A 13,465-nucleotide genomic window follows, 5' to 3' on the forward strand; every position below is an offset into this window, starting at 1 on the left:
GTGTTGTCATGCTACCCACAGAAAAAGCACTAAAAGCCAGATGGCCATGGGTAAAGGGGTGCCTACAGCTGATGTGGAGCTACCACAAAGCTCTTACTTTAACATGTTATTCTGCCTTCTAAAGGACACTTGAGTGGAAGGCACTTCAAAGGCCTTTGAGGCTGGCTCCCTACTGTCAGATACCACTATACTGTACAGACCATTTCATTGACCGATGAAGCTTCAAAGTAAAACTAATGAAGTTTTTACTGTCTGGCTGCAGCATTTCTTGACTGGTGGATAGATCTTTGAAAACTGTCATCATCATCTGCCTTTAGATAAGTTTTTAGCATTTTTTTAAATYGATGTCATCAAATATCCTCACTTCTCCATTGGTGGTTTTCAGAGAAAGTTAATCATCAAAAATAAAATATTTATTGTGGAAATATTACTCTTATTCCTGTACAGAGTTGATCATAACAAGACTCTTTGATTAAAATGTTTTAAGYATTTCAAAATATTGAGTTAGAAAGAACTTCCATATTTACTGTTGCTTGAAAGTCTTCCTACAGCATCTTCTCTAGCCTTTCAGTCACCTCAGCAAAAACCATAAGCACRTGAATGTAAAATGTGATATATCCCTGACAGTTTTCATGGTCTGTCTCTCTTCACAGCTACGACATTTAAGAAATTTTAAAAAATAAAACAGTTGACATTTATTGAAGAGAAGAGGTTATGGAATTATGTCAAACAGAACACTAGCAGAATAAAGCCTGCCAGTAMGTTTAACTCTTTCTAGAATTTTATTGCACATCTTAAATATTAACAYCTTTAGTTAGAACACCATTTGGATATCACTAAAAAAATGCAAACAATCTTGGCTTAACCTTAAGGGGTTTTTTTTGACACATGCTTTTTGTCACTCAGATCACTAATGGATCATTTTTATCAGAGTATCAAGTTGCATACATTACACATTTTAGCAATGTCCAATGTCCTGTTGAGATAGAAATAAAATTGCACAAATTTATCACTGTATTGAAAATGACTTGGAGTAAATGCTTGTAAACTGCATCTTCATTTAACAAAGATTTAGCAGTGTGTTCTTCAAATTTATGTTATGAACATGAGCATTCTGTAATTGAAGTCAATCTGAGTAGGAGCTCTGCTTTCATTTGAGTTGCAACATTCCCTACTGAACGTTTTGATGGTCATGTAGCAGCAAGAGGAGGAGACAGAGAATCAAATTGAAATGAAGTCTCAGATCATTTGAGAGTGACTAGCGTCTGTCCCTGAATTATCTGACACAGTAATTTAAATTAACCTGGCTACTTTTTAACTGACATGGGCTAGAAGCACTTGCTAACGTACATACCACRTCTCAGCTGTTGAGGAAGTAACCACCAGCTGTGAAGTAGGAATGGAAAGCTGGGGGTAACGCTTTCTTAATTTGCTCCTCTAGACCCACTACAGGATATCTCATTGTATATTCACTAAGGCTCTTGTAGTCCTGGCCGATTACTTACTCCAAAGCCAAAAGCTTAGTACTTGTAGAAGAATGAAATGAAAAAAGCAACCTAATTCATCTTAAATTGATTTCACTCTTAAAGCAGCCAGATAACTAAATGACTTCCTTACACAGAATTTGCCAAATGGTCTTCCACAGTACACACAGGACTCTCTGAATTATACATAAGGCCACTCAACAAACAACACATTGCAGCACATATTACAAAGATGGGCCCAAAGGATTTTTTTTTTTTTTGCAGAACACAAAACAATCATGCCTAATAAATAGCATGTTTATATATAGTATGTTTTGAAGATAACTGTAAGGAAGCAAAATAAAACATTAACAGAAGACAATATTCTTCCYCTTGTTAACATGGGGAAAGGAATTTGAGGAAAGAACTTTTGTCTCCTCCTGTAGAGCATAACACCATGAAATCTATATGGCAGGATCTTTGAGAACTTTTTCCATTTTCCTCCACAATGTTTCTTCCCATAGAGGATGTATGGGACAAAGGTCAAATTGGAATAACTCCCWTAAACATCCTCTGAGCGGGAATGCTACTTGCTTTTGGGGTGCAGAGATGACTGAGCAGATTCAACGAGCAGTCTTTGTGCTACGTTACCTTCTCRGTGGCTTCCAGTCTTTGTCAATAGGGTTGAAAAGTCATAGCTYTGTGAAAGTTAGCCTAAAAATGCTAAACTGGATAAAGTGAAGATTTTCTGCCAATGTGAATCAAAAATTGAAAAGTCCAGTGGTTTAGGTCTGGAAGAAAATACATGTGCTTAGCATTTGGGYTTCCTGCTGGAAATCTCGTTGCGAATTCTTCCAGGGCAGCGCTCCGCAGACATCCTTACCCTGTTGTAAGTAGGGTGCCCCTCCAGCCACACGGTCACATAAACGTTTAACCATTCGCTCTCTAATGAAATAGTGTAGAACTCCACCCTCTCTACGTGATACGTGTTTGTTTTCACAGTTATTTCTTCACTCTGCCAGTCTGTTGGAGCTCGACTTGCTGCAGAGACAGACAAAACAATCCAATCTCTCTGCCAGTTTGCACATGTGGTTTTCTGTATGCTTTCCTTAAGAAGTGCACAGAGTAAAGGATTTTACTGTTTTTCTCCTGTTGTTTTCACAAATGTTTTCCCATTGGACAATAGCACCTTCTACGTTTTTTCTGAATTTTACAAAAACAGTCCTGAAAAGGTAGAGACACTTACTGTTACTTGATGTCCTACATACTGAGATGTCATTCTTTGTGGTGCCTGCGAAGAAAGTTGGTTTTCACAGGTCTCTAGCTTGATAGTCTGTCTCCACGCATATGACTCTATATTTGAATACTGATTGCACTAATAYATTTGACTGACACAGTTGTGCCTCAGTAAATCCTGGCAGCTTATGACCATCATGTATCATCCTCTCCCACTGAAGTTCTTCTCCGCATAAATCATGTGAATATGCATTACACAAGAAACTTGAATGCTATTCTCTCATCTGCCAAAGAATACCTAACTATCAAGTTGATTGATCAGCCGCACTCTCTTCCCCATCCCCCAAAGTATTTAATATATATTAACCAAACTATTTCAGTAAGAGCAGAGCATCCTCATCTCAGAGGACCTGCGAGCCAGAGAAATAAGCTTTCAAACCAAAGCAGAAAGGATTTTTGAAAAMAAGCAGCCACCTATCAGATGAGCACTTAAAATACAGGGATGAAATCTCTCTTGGCCAGTTTTGATGAGATGCTTAATTCAAACACCAGATTCACAGTGGAGAAACCTAAGTAGAGTTAAATGCCTTTCTCTAGGGAATGCAGCTGACTTCTTGTGGCTTTTCTCTGGGAGAGCTTAGCTTGCTGGTCTCCAGTGACACTACTCTAACYTGACTTAACTCTTCCTCTACCTCCGTCAAGGAAGAGGGGTGTCAAACCTTGGAGCAAAAATTCCTAATAGCCAGCAGGATGCCTTGAAGTTGGGTGTTACAGAAGCCAGCAARCCTGCTCCCTTAAAACAGTAACCGATTAATTAATAGTTAATTAYAATTAGCCTTCACTTAACATTAAGATAATTCTAAGATAGGAAGATGCAGGTACAAATAACAACTTGTGGCTGATGTCTAGCTGTGAAATCACAACTAAGAGTAGCTGAGATACTGTAAGAGTTTCTGAGTTTTCTCTATGTTACATTTTCTGAACAGCTATTATCCATACACAACACATTTTCTACTTTTTGTGTAGCAGGTATTCTATATTTTTACTTATACAAGTTTTTTATGGTATGCTAGCAGAAGTAAAAGATCTCTGTTGTTATTTTGATGATCAGGGGACCAATGTATCATTTGAAATTAGAATAAATCTGACAATAAAAATTTTAAAATGCTTCATTAAAGTCTAGTTTTTGACTATGTTTTAGACTTGCAGATGTTTGATACATGACTACATGATTTCCATACGAAAACTATACTGTCACAGTGCTAAGGTTAGAAGACCCATGCAATCAGTACCACTCTTATATGTCTGCAACTAACTCAGAAAATTCTTCACAGAAGCTTTGTATCTGTCTATCTAAGTGATGTAYTTGAAAATTAATCAGCTGTTCAATTTGAAAATTGAACAGCTTAAGTTATTCTGGACCCTGAGATTATCTTAAAATTCCTAAACTTCGACCAGGTGTATCCATCATATTCTTTCTCACTTGGATAAAAAAATAAAATAAATTAAAAAAAAAATCACAGTTTACCAACATTCTTTCAAGTCTCTCTCTTTTTAGATAGAGGGGCTTTTGAGGGCTAAAGACATTTAGAAGAGCCCCTTGAAATAAACAGTAACAGCATGAACTTCAAAATCTTATTCTTTTTATATCAATAATCTTTCTTCATGTTAGAAAAAACAACACACTATGATATTCCATTTATACCTGGCAAGTACCCTGATGACAAAATTAGTTTCAAGAAGCCAGTATCTTTTTCAAATGTTTCTCAGTAATTTTTGTCTGACCAATAATTACATGTCCTCTGTGGTAAGGAGGACATGTTTTGCTGTATCTGATGATAGCTGAGCTCCCAAATTATTTAAGTTCCAAYAATAATTCAGTGATTATTCAATAATTACTTTCTGTAGGTGATCTTACTCCACGCTGATCAAAACGTTTTGGTAGTTAAAGAACATTTCAACTTCTGAACAAATCCTCTATGACTCTATACAACAGAACATACACATTACTAATGAATAGAACAGAATGGTAAGTAATTAGATGGATGCCGTTCAGGCATTGACTCTGTGAAGCAAAATGTCAGACCTGCAACTTTTTCTAGTTCCTCATAATATATGGTCGAGTAGTTAGGATAGATTACAAGGACGATGAAGATTTTACATTGCTTTTATTCCTGCTCTCTTTCTGGCATGTTGTGAAAGTGTGGGTCGGTCACTTAGTGYATAATTTAAGTTCCTAAATAAATGTTTTGATTTTCATAAATACTGAGTATCTGAAGGTTTTTAATGTACTTCTGAACATCAGGTTTGTCTGTCAGGTCACYTGTCTCTTTTCCACAAATATAACCTTTCAAGCACCATGTTTTCATGTTTTCACTTTAATCTCCTGTGCTTTAGTTGTAAAAGACAAGCAAAACAGAATACTAATTGTCATTTATACCAAACACTTTGAGAGTCATAGTCAAAGAAAATATGCACAGAAAGGGTGAATTTTGCCAGTTGGTCATCTCCTTTTCCCCCTTCTTGGCAAGAAATCCTCTTGACTCCAACTGAGCAAGTAGATGACTACACAACAGTTTTTGTGCATGTACTTCAGAAAAGAGYGCCATTTGCCAAATGTGTCAAAAATCATTATATGTTCATCTAATTTCCATGCTTAACTTTTTTTCTAGATGTGCTTAAAAACCACATGACATCTTCTCTTTATTTCATTAAGGAACAGGTCAGAGGTTTCAGGGGGTTTTCCACCATTTAGAAAGAAGACAGATAGGCAGAAGAAATTTCTTCATTTATTTGTTTACTCTTTTGGAAGGCTAGGATTAAAGGCAAGATTTCAGAAGCAGTCAATATTGGCCTAACATTTTTTCTATAGTAGTCAACATTAAAAACTTCATTGATGTTTTATGGCAACAGACTCCTAGTCCTTTCTGGAAATCTTTTTTTTTTTTTTAATCTCATGCCATGCCTTTATTCCTTCAGCCATGAGGAACATGACCTATCAMCCTTAACCACCTTCACCACATTTCTCTTATGATAATAGCAGGCTTTCAGATGAGTTCAACAGAACAGTTTTGTGGTAACAACATGCAGATTAATCCTTAGCTCAGTTAAGCATCCGTCTTTCTGGAAATTGTTGATAAACTCAGTGGAATGATTAGATGATCMATTAAAATTAACAAAACTTCAAAAGCAAGGTAAAAATCTCCATGAAACCTTGCTTATCTAAGTTCTGTTTAGATTAAGAAACTTATACACACCCTAATTATTAGTTAGACTCCAGCCATACAGCYAAACTAAGGTATCTGCCCATATTCACATTCTAAGATGTATTTCCAATACYTACGAGTGCCGAATCTTACGGCTAAAGAGGGTTCTGAAGGCCAAGAAATGTGCATTGATATTGTACTACTGGGCTCACGCCAGCTGCTGACACCCCACACGGACTAATGAAGCAGGCATCTGCTGAGATCTGCTTACCTGACTGGGATGAAGGTAGCCTCGTTCAGCAGCATCCATCTCATTGCCACGTACTGCTGATATGCATCCACCGTTTTAAAAGCACCAGCAGGACTGATGACGGGATATACTGTATACATCATCTGAAGGTAAACTGGAGAGTCTCCTAGCAGCTCAGATGAGAAGGCCCTTAAAATTTCCAAGGTCTAAAGCAACCTGTTTCCAGAGCTCCCAAGACACTGCGTCTGAGGCGGGCATTAATTCTGCAAGAGGAAAAAGAGGAGAGGGGCCGTTGGAAGAAGGGTAGCACAAGCCCACCTTTCCACAGGCTTGGTTTGTGGGAGAGGTGGTTCAGCTTTAAACTGGCAGCACCTTGGATCAGAGAACAAAGCCAGTGTGAAGATCTACCTGTTTTCTCATCTGTGCCACACCACAGGAGCTAGCAGCAAGCAGGATCCAGTTTTTCCTTTTTTAGCAACTCATCTGTGATGGATAGCACAGCAGTCAGAAGTTCATAAATTTAACTGATTAACTGGAATAACACAAAAGTGTCACTGCAATAAAATATTGATTCACTCCCACTATCTCTTTATCCTTCCTTCCTTTCCAGTCCGTGCCCACAGATAACAAATTGATGGGACTTCAGAGAACTCAATAACACTTACATTTTTAGAGTAGTTAGAGGAAATCTTTCAAAGTGCAGTACATAAAATGCTTCATGAATATTGACCTTACCAAACAATCTAGAAATTCAAGCAGGGTTGTTATCTGCAGCTGTTACAATAATATATTTTATTATATTTTTCAGAGACATATCTATTGTGTAACATACAGAATTCATGTAAAGTATCACAAAGTAATACTATTAAGCCTACTATTAAGCTATATATTAAAGCTTAGGGATAGTATGAAAATTTAAACATTTCTATCTTGAAATTTGGAAGCTATTCTTGTAAATATCTACCCCAGATGCAAGTTTGTCTCACTATGTACACATAATAATAGAAGGTATGAGTAAACTTTCTAGACAAAATTCTCAATTTGTTYTGGATAATAATATCCTTAGAGGGAAGAAAGAATTTAATTAAAAATACACAGCATTGTTGTTCATAAACTCTTCCAAACAAAAAAGCCAAAAGTCATAAATGAAACTGGTTTTATTTATTAAATCTTGCAACATGTGTGAAAAACACATACAAAAAGTCTCGTAAAATGGAACAATATTATAGCCAGAGCTGAATGAAATTCCTTGATGAGTACAAAATTAATTGAAAAATAGGGTCTGGGACATAAATAAAACCATTTGCAAACTCAGATCAACTTCAGTGTGTAGCTCTGCTCCCAAAACTGGGGTAAATGGACTTCAAATTACTGAATTCTTTATTCTGAAGTGGAAATAAATAAGTAAATAAAATCCTTGACTTTTTAAACCAGCACTACCATTTTGAAATAATCTTTTAATAACTTTAACAAATCTTTAAAAACATAATTCTCTTGAAAACCAGGTTGAAACTCAGCTCTTGTGAGCACACAGAGATGAAACAAAGCATTTCACTTTGTCCCAARAGAAGTAARCATTTTGTTTAGAACATAATGAAAYGTGCTGATAAATCAGAAGYAGATTTTGAATTCACTGCGCAGTTCACCTGATATCCGAACTCCACCACTCACCCCGTGTTTCCAAAGTAAGGACGTTCCCTTTCCAGCATGACCCCTCCTAGTCTTTCTGATGGCCATGACATGAAAACATCCCATATTCATTCCAGTCCAGCTGACACCGTATARGAGAACTCATAAAAATTCATCAGATAATACCATTAAGCCAGAGGTGCAAATTTGCAATTATTCAGTAACTTCTAAGAACAGATGCATGTTTTCTTGTTTACTTACATTTTTTTAGCTCCTAAACACATATAGGCAATGTTGACTCTTGCTGAATTTTAAGAAAAAAAAAATCCTTCCAAATCCTCCCAGTGAATCTCCACTAACTTAGTTTTTTTTTCCCCCATGAATTAATTTAATCCATTATTGTAAGTTGAAAAAAAAAAGTTTCCATGCCAGCTGGGTCAGTGTTTTGAACATCCAAGTCACAATAAACAGAAAATTAAATTACTGAAAACTTTTATCTAGGTAGTATATAAAGGCAATCTAGCTAGACATTTATGTATATTTATACCCATTATATTTGTCACTCGACAATCATTTCAGCAATTTAAGCTGACAATGTTCCTGTAATTATTACACACAAKAAATGTTGCAATTTTGGGAAGAATATATGATAACAACATTTAATAATGTGATTGAATGTTTACTTTAAATGCAAACATGCATTAATTTTAAACATGGACCAGTTCACACATTTCCATAAAATGTGTATCAGATATATTACAATGCACTTTGGAAAACTGCCAAGCAGTGATGCATTTAGGATTTCAAAATTAAAAAGTCAATTAATTCAGAAAAAGTGACTGCAGAATAGATCTTCTATATGTGGATATTAGGACTTCTTTAGCTCAAAGACATCTTAGAATTATCAAGTTGCTTACATTCGACAATCCATAGCACAGCTCTTCTGGAGAGAGCCACCTCTTGGTCCTTCTAATTTGCTAACGTATATAACTAGAGAAACTTATCAAAGCTGAAGTAAACTTAGAAGGTAGAGACACGAGCTTGATTTTTTTAAAGGTAAAGGATGGAATGCTCCTATTTGCAGCTGTGAGCGATCTTCATCTGTGAAAATGACCCTTTTGAAGCCAACACCCTTTAGTTTGTTTAGTGCTGAAAGACGATCATATTTAAGCGTAAGTATAGCAAAAATTTTGACTTTTTCAATAAAGTACCTACTCAAGTGATTCTCAAATAACTTATCCATGATAACACTGAACTGATACCAAGATACAGATTATTTAAACTGTCCTTTGAATATTGTGCAATGAATTAAGGATTGTAATGAYAGCAGAGAGAACAGACTGATAAGAAAAGAAAGACAGATGAGGATTTACTTTGAGGTACAGTATAGAATACTACCACGCTCGGGGACTACATAACAAGGGAAATGGCAAAAAAAATGTGACGAATCTTGTTGTAATGTAAAATAAACATTAAAAAAAATACATTGGAAAATTTTCAGCTACAGAAAAGTGACATATCTCCATGGGACTTGTATATGAATGTATTAGTTTTTGATATTCTTAGATTTGATCTATTGATTTAAAGAGACATGGGATTGAAATGTATTCAGATACTCATGACAGAGATACAGAGTACAACAAACTCAAGATACCAGACCAAATGAGGGAAAATAAGACATCTAGAAAATTAGCCAGCTGCCACACATGGAGGTACTCGTAACACCTTCAGCTTCAACATTATGTTTAGACCAAAAAGACAAGAAAAGCAGCTCTAGGCTACCCTGTGGGCAGTCAGAAGTCCCTCTTTCCTCCAGGGCAAGTTCCCAGACACGTGGAGCCTGGGGGCCAGTTCTGAACAGCTCAACACCAGAGCAAAGCCTACGGCCACCTCCCAGCAGGAAGGAGACAGGGGATGCCAAATCAATCCGAGAACGGGGCACAGGGAAAGTCTGCTGGCAAAAGTTATCTAACACTGTCAAAAGCTTGAGGAAAAAGCTTGGGGTTTGGGAAGGAACAGCTAAGGAATGTTGGTGGGGAGAGGAGGGAGGACTTTTTCTATATATGCTTTGCCTGGCTTGAGGATCACAAGGGTCTATGGCTGTCACRAGAGGAGAGCTGAGAATCCAGCACACCTCTAAAGAAAGGGTAAGTGGCTAAGAGAGGTTTTATGCCCAAATCCCCTAGCCTGTAAGTAAAAAGTACTAAGATGCCTTAATTGGGACTCATGAGATCCCTGAGAAATGAGTAGACTCAACACTTTCATGTCCTTCTCCAAGACAGTGCCATTTGCGAAGACATCTCACACCAGCTCCTTCAAAGTTTGAAGCCATCAGCACCCCTGAACAAGGAAGCCTGTGTATGCAGATCTGACTGTTTTCACGTGCTTGTAACCAGCCAACTGTTTAAGTGTTTTTGCTCCAACATGTTACAGATCTGCGCATGTTTGTAGATGTGTACAATATGCAAGCCTAACTTTGACAATCCACCCTTTTGCACCAAGTAGTTCAGTATGTCTCTTTTCATCCACGTTATCTGTGCCTCAGCCCTACCTGAAAGCAAAGGCGACATTTGGAACTAAACTAGCAAAAATGATTTGGTTCATTACTACGCTTCAAGCGTAGGTAAAAATGTCACGTTCTTGCCTTACCACAGCAAGATAGCATGTTCTACGGGCTAGTTTTGCATACTCCACTCTTACTCCATCACGCCTTTTAGTAAATAGGCAATGTGTGATGCAGTTCTGGTCTCATCACAAAACGTGGAACATCTGGGAGAACTGCCACTCGTCAAGCCAGTCGGGACCCTGCTGACAAAGTGAACATTATAACGAAATGCCATTCCTCAGCTGTTTGCAGAATTAATTTCCCTGTAGACTTTTCTAATTAGCTGGCTCTTTCCAGCTCATTCCCCACAGAGGAAGCAGAAAGGAAGCAAAAGGCTAGCACCTGCTCCTAAAGCTCTGGCTGGGAAGAAAAAAATTAAATTTAAGGATGACATATACAGTAAGTATTTAGGGACTAGAAAGTCTTCTATCCATGCAGCTGTGGGGATGAAGTAACTGTTTGAAAGCTTAATGGAGATTCTTTTGTGGGGAAGAATTTCCAGTGGCTCACATTCCCGACAGCTAACCACATTACTGAGGGGAAGAAAAGGGATTTGTTCAAGTGTCAAGAACTGTCTTAAAAAATATATATATATGATCTGTAGAAAAGAAAGATAAATCCAGACTTGAGGATGATTTTATATGTAGCAWTTCCAATCACCTACAGGCTATTTTTGATCATTTTATTTTTTCCATAATTTTAAATTAAAATCCATTATTATGTCAGAATGCAACATATGATATTATCTCAGAAGTAACAGCTAAAACCAGAGTTTGTTCCTAACTAAAGCGAGTCATTGGAACAAAAGAAATGACATGGTTATTGCTTTGAATTCGCATGCAGTGGGTTATTGAACACGAAGAACAGACGAAGAGTATTTTCATGGAAAACAAACATAAGAACAAAACAGTCCAAAAAAGGCAGTTTGCATTTATGACTACCTGTGCAATTTCACAAAATAATCTGTAATATTGGATATAAAGGGCAATGAYGGTTTTCTAAGGGTAGAATATATGAGAAAAATGCTCTCTTATTATGGCTATTAGACTACCCACAATCACTACAATAAAAGTTTTGATTTTTTTCATCTGAGAGACCTTAAAAATATGTATGAATGATTATTATATACATATATATATGTGTGTGTGTATATATGTATATGTGTGTATATATATATATATATATATAAAACTGAGGGCTTTAGATTAAGTCTATGGATATTATCTAACCAAATTAATTTGGCGCATTTTAATCAGCCCATATTTGATTGAGGCCTTGAGACCAGCAAAAGTTATGCATTAATAGAGCTAGAATTTTTTTTTTATTGTACAGTACTCCCTAATTTTTGTACAGATGCAAAATTTTCACTGGAAGTTGTTTTTAATAGAATCAATATATGCATATGGCCGGGGGGAATAAGGGGCCTGCATGATTAACACACTTTTTAGGTACTAGTGTGATGACTCCATGCACCAAGATGCAGTGTTACAGTTCTCTAAGCTCGTAATTCTCCAGTACAGCTTTAGAGAAACAAATGCAACACGGAGCGGAGGCAGCAGTACGGGCTCCGCTAGACAAGCGGCAAAAGCAGATCATGTTGTCTGCCTGGGACACGGTTTCTTACTCGTAGACAATTTGGGAGTAACAATCATAGCAAAATAAAAATTGGAGGTACAAGGCAAGGCTGTTCCTGCTTCTCCCAGACAGAGCTCGGTAAGGTTTTCTGATACAGTTTGTCTGTGGTTAACTTCATAGGCAGCTTTGAAACTCTCCCATGCTACATTAGTCTGGCCCATTAGCTGCACCTGTCGAATAGCAGGTGTCTCACTTTTTAGGATGCACAGAATATTTTATTTCATTACTGTCTAGGCATTTTAACTGATTTTTTTTTCCTAATCCCATTATTTTTYGCTTTGAAATTCAAAGTAAGGACTAGAAGGAGAGAACAAGTTTATGTGTTTGGAAAGAAATAGGAATGATAACTCACAGAGAAACAAAATGAAACAATGCATCTGTTTTCCACAAAAAAAGATTTAAATTCTACAGTTTTGCAGAGTTGTTTTTCATTTGACAATATCACTTCTTATAAGCTATCTACAGGCAGCTGTTCTCCAGAAGTCCTGAATCATTACTGAACAGAATTAAATTAAAGTCATGTATCTCATTCAAATAGAGTTGTTTTTCCTGAGCCGGTAAAGAAATAGTGAAGAACTTTTGAGAGTAAAGAGGGCAGATTGTTCCCAGGTGATTAGAGTTACATAATATTTTTATCTAAGTCTGAAGTGAAGCAAACAAGCTAAGGGAACCTTGGTTTCCTTGAAGGAAATTATCTCGGCTTATTTATTACGTAACTGAATTAAAAATATATTAAAATAGATAAAGTTGTATCAGTGACCTTTAAAAGCAGGTTTGGGATATTATATTACTTGTGTTTTGTTTTGCTTTTGATTAGCTTTGATTAGTTTCTCTGCAAATCTAAAGCACATGACCAAAAAAAAAATCTCTTTCCTAGAAAGGCAAATAAATCAGACTTACTCTGAGAACACAGTAAAGAAGCCTGCATTATAATGTAGTTGACTCAACCCTTCTTTCTCTCAGTTCCGTAATATCTTAGCAAGCACAAAACTCRATTTTCGTATGTTCCAGAATGTTTAGAAAAATATTGGATAGATCACTTAAAGATCCACATTTGACTCAAATAYCAGAATACAGATACAGGAACCATTTTAATCGTGAGTCCTATTGCTATGCTGCTATTGATTGGTGTAGTTATATTTTAGGATATTTAGGAACAAAATCTTGCTCATGATAAAAAGGAAGGATGAAAAAATACCGTCTCAGCTATAACTGACAAACATCTAACAGAAATCCAGATATAAGTGGTTTGATTTGCTGTCAGTTGAGTCATATCTTTCAAAAGCCTGGGGTTATCGCCAGCTCTCTCTTCTCCCATCTTCAGCTGACAGATTTGCTCTGCCTGCTCCAGAAGACCCCCAGGCACACGGTGGGCTCAGGCTCGCTCCTGCTCCTTATTGCCTGCTCACTTTTATTTTTAACTTTTTTTTTTTTTTTTTTT

The 13,465-nt window shown here is 36.7% G+C and overlaps 1 long non-coding RNA gene across 1 annotated transcript in view; it reads right to left on the reverse strand.

The window, feature by feature from the left end:
* Positions 1-6,643, reverse strand: part of LOC146584876 (uncharacterized) — a 9,784-nt gene extending 3,141 nt beyond the window's left edge. The window contains exons 1-2 of the long non-coding RNA XR_014898117.1: positions 6,564-6,643; positions 6,177-6,418 (exon numbers count right to left, since the gene is read on the reverse strand). This is a non-coding gene — a long non-coding RNA (uncharacterized LOC146584876). The remainder of the gene's footprint in view (positions 1-6,176; positions 6,419-6,563) is intronic.
* Between the last annotated feature and the right edge of the window lie 6,822 nt (positions 6,644-13,465).

The sequence above is a fragment of the Rhea americana genome, unplaced genomic scaffold (genome assembly GCF_003343005.1).
Source record: "Rhea americana isolate MKP2758 unplaced genomic scaffold, rheAme1 scaffold_89, whole genome shotgun sequence".
Lineage (NCBI taxonomy): Eukaryota > Metazoa > Chordata > Aves > Rheiformes > Rheidae > Rhea > Rhea americana.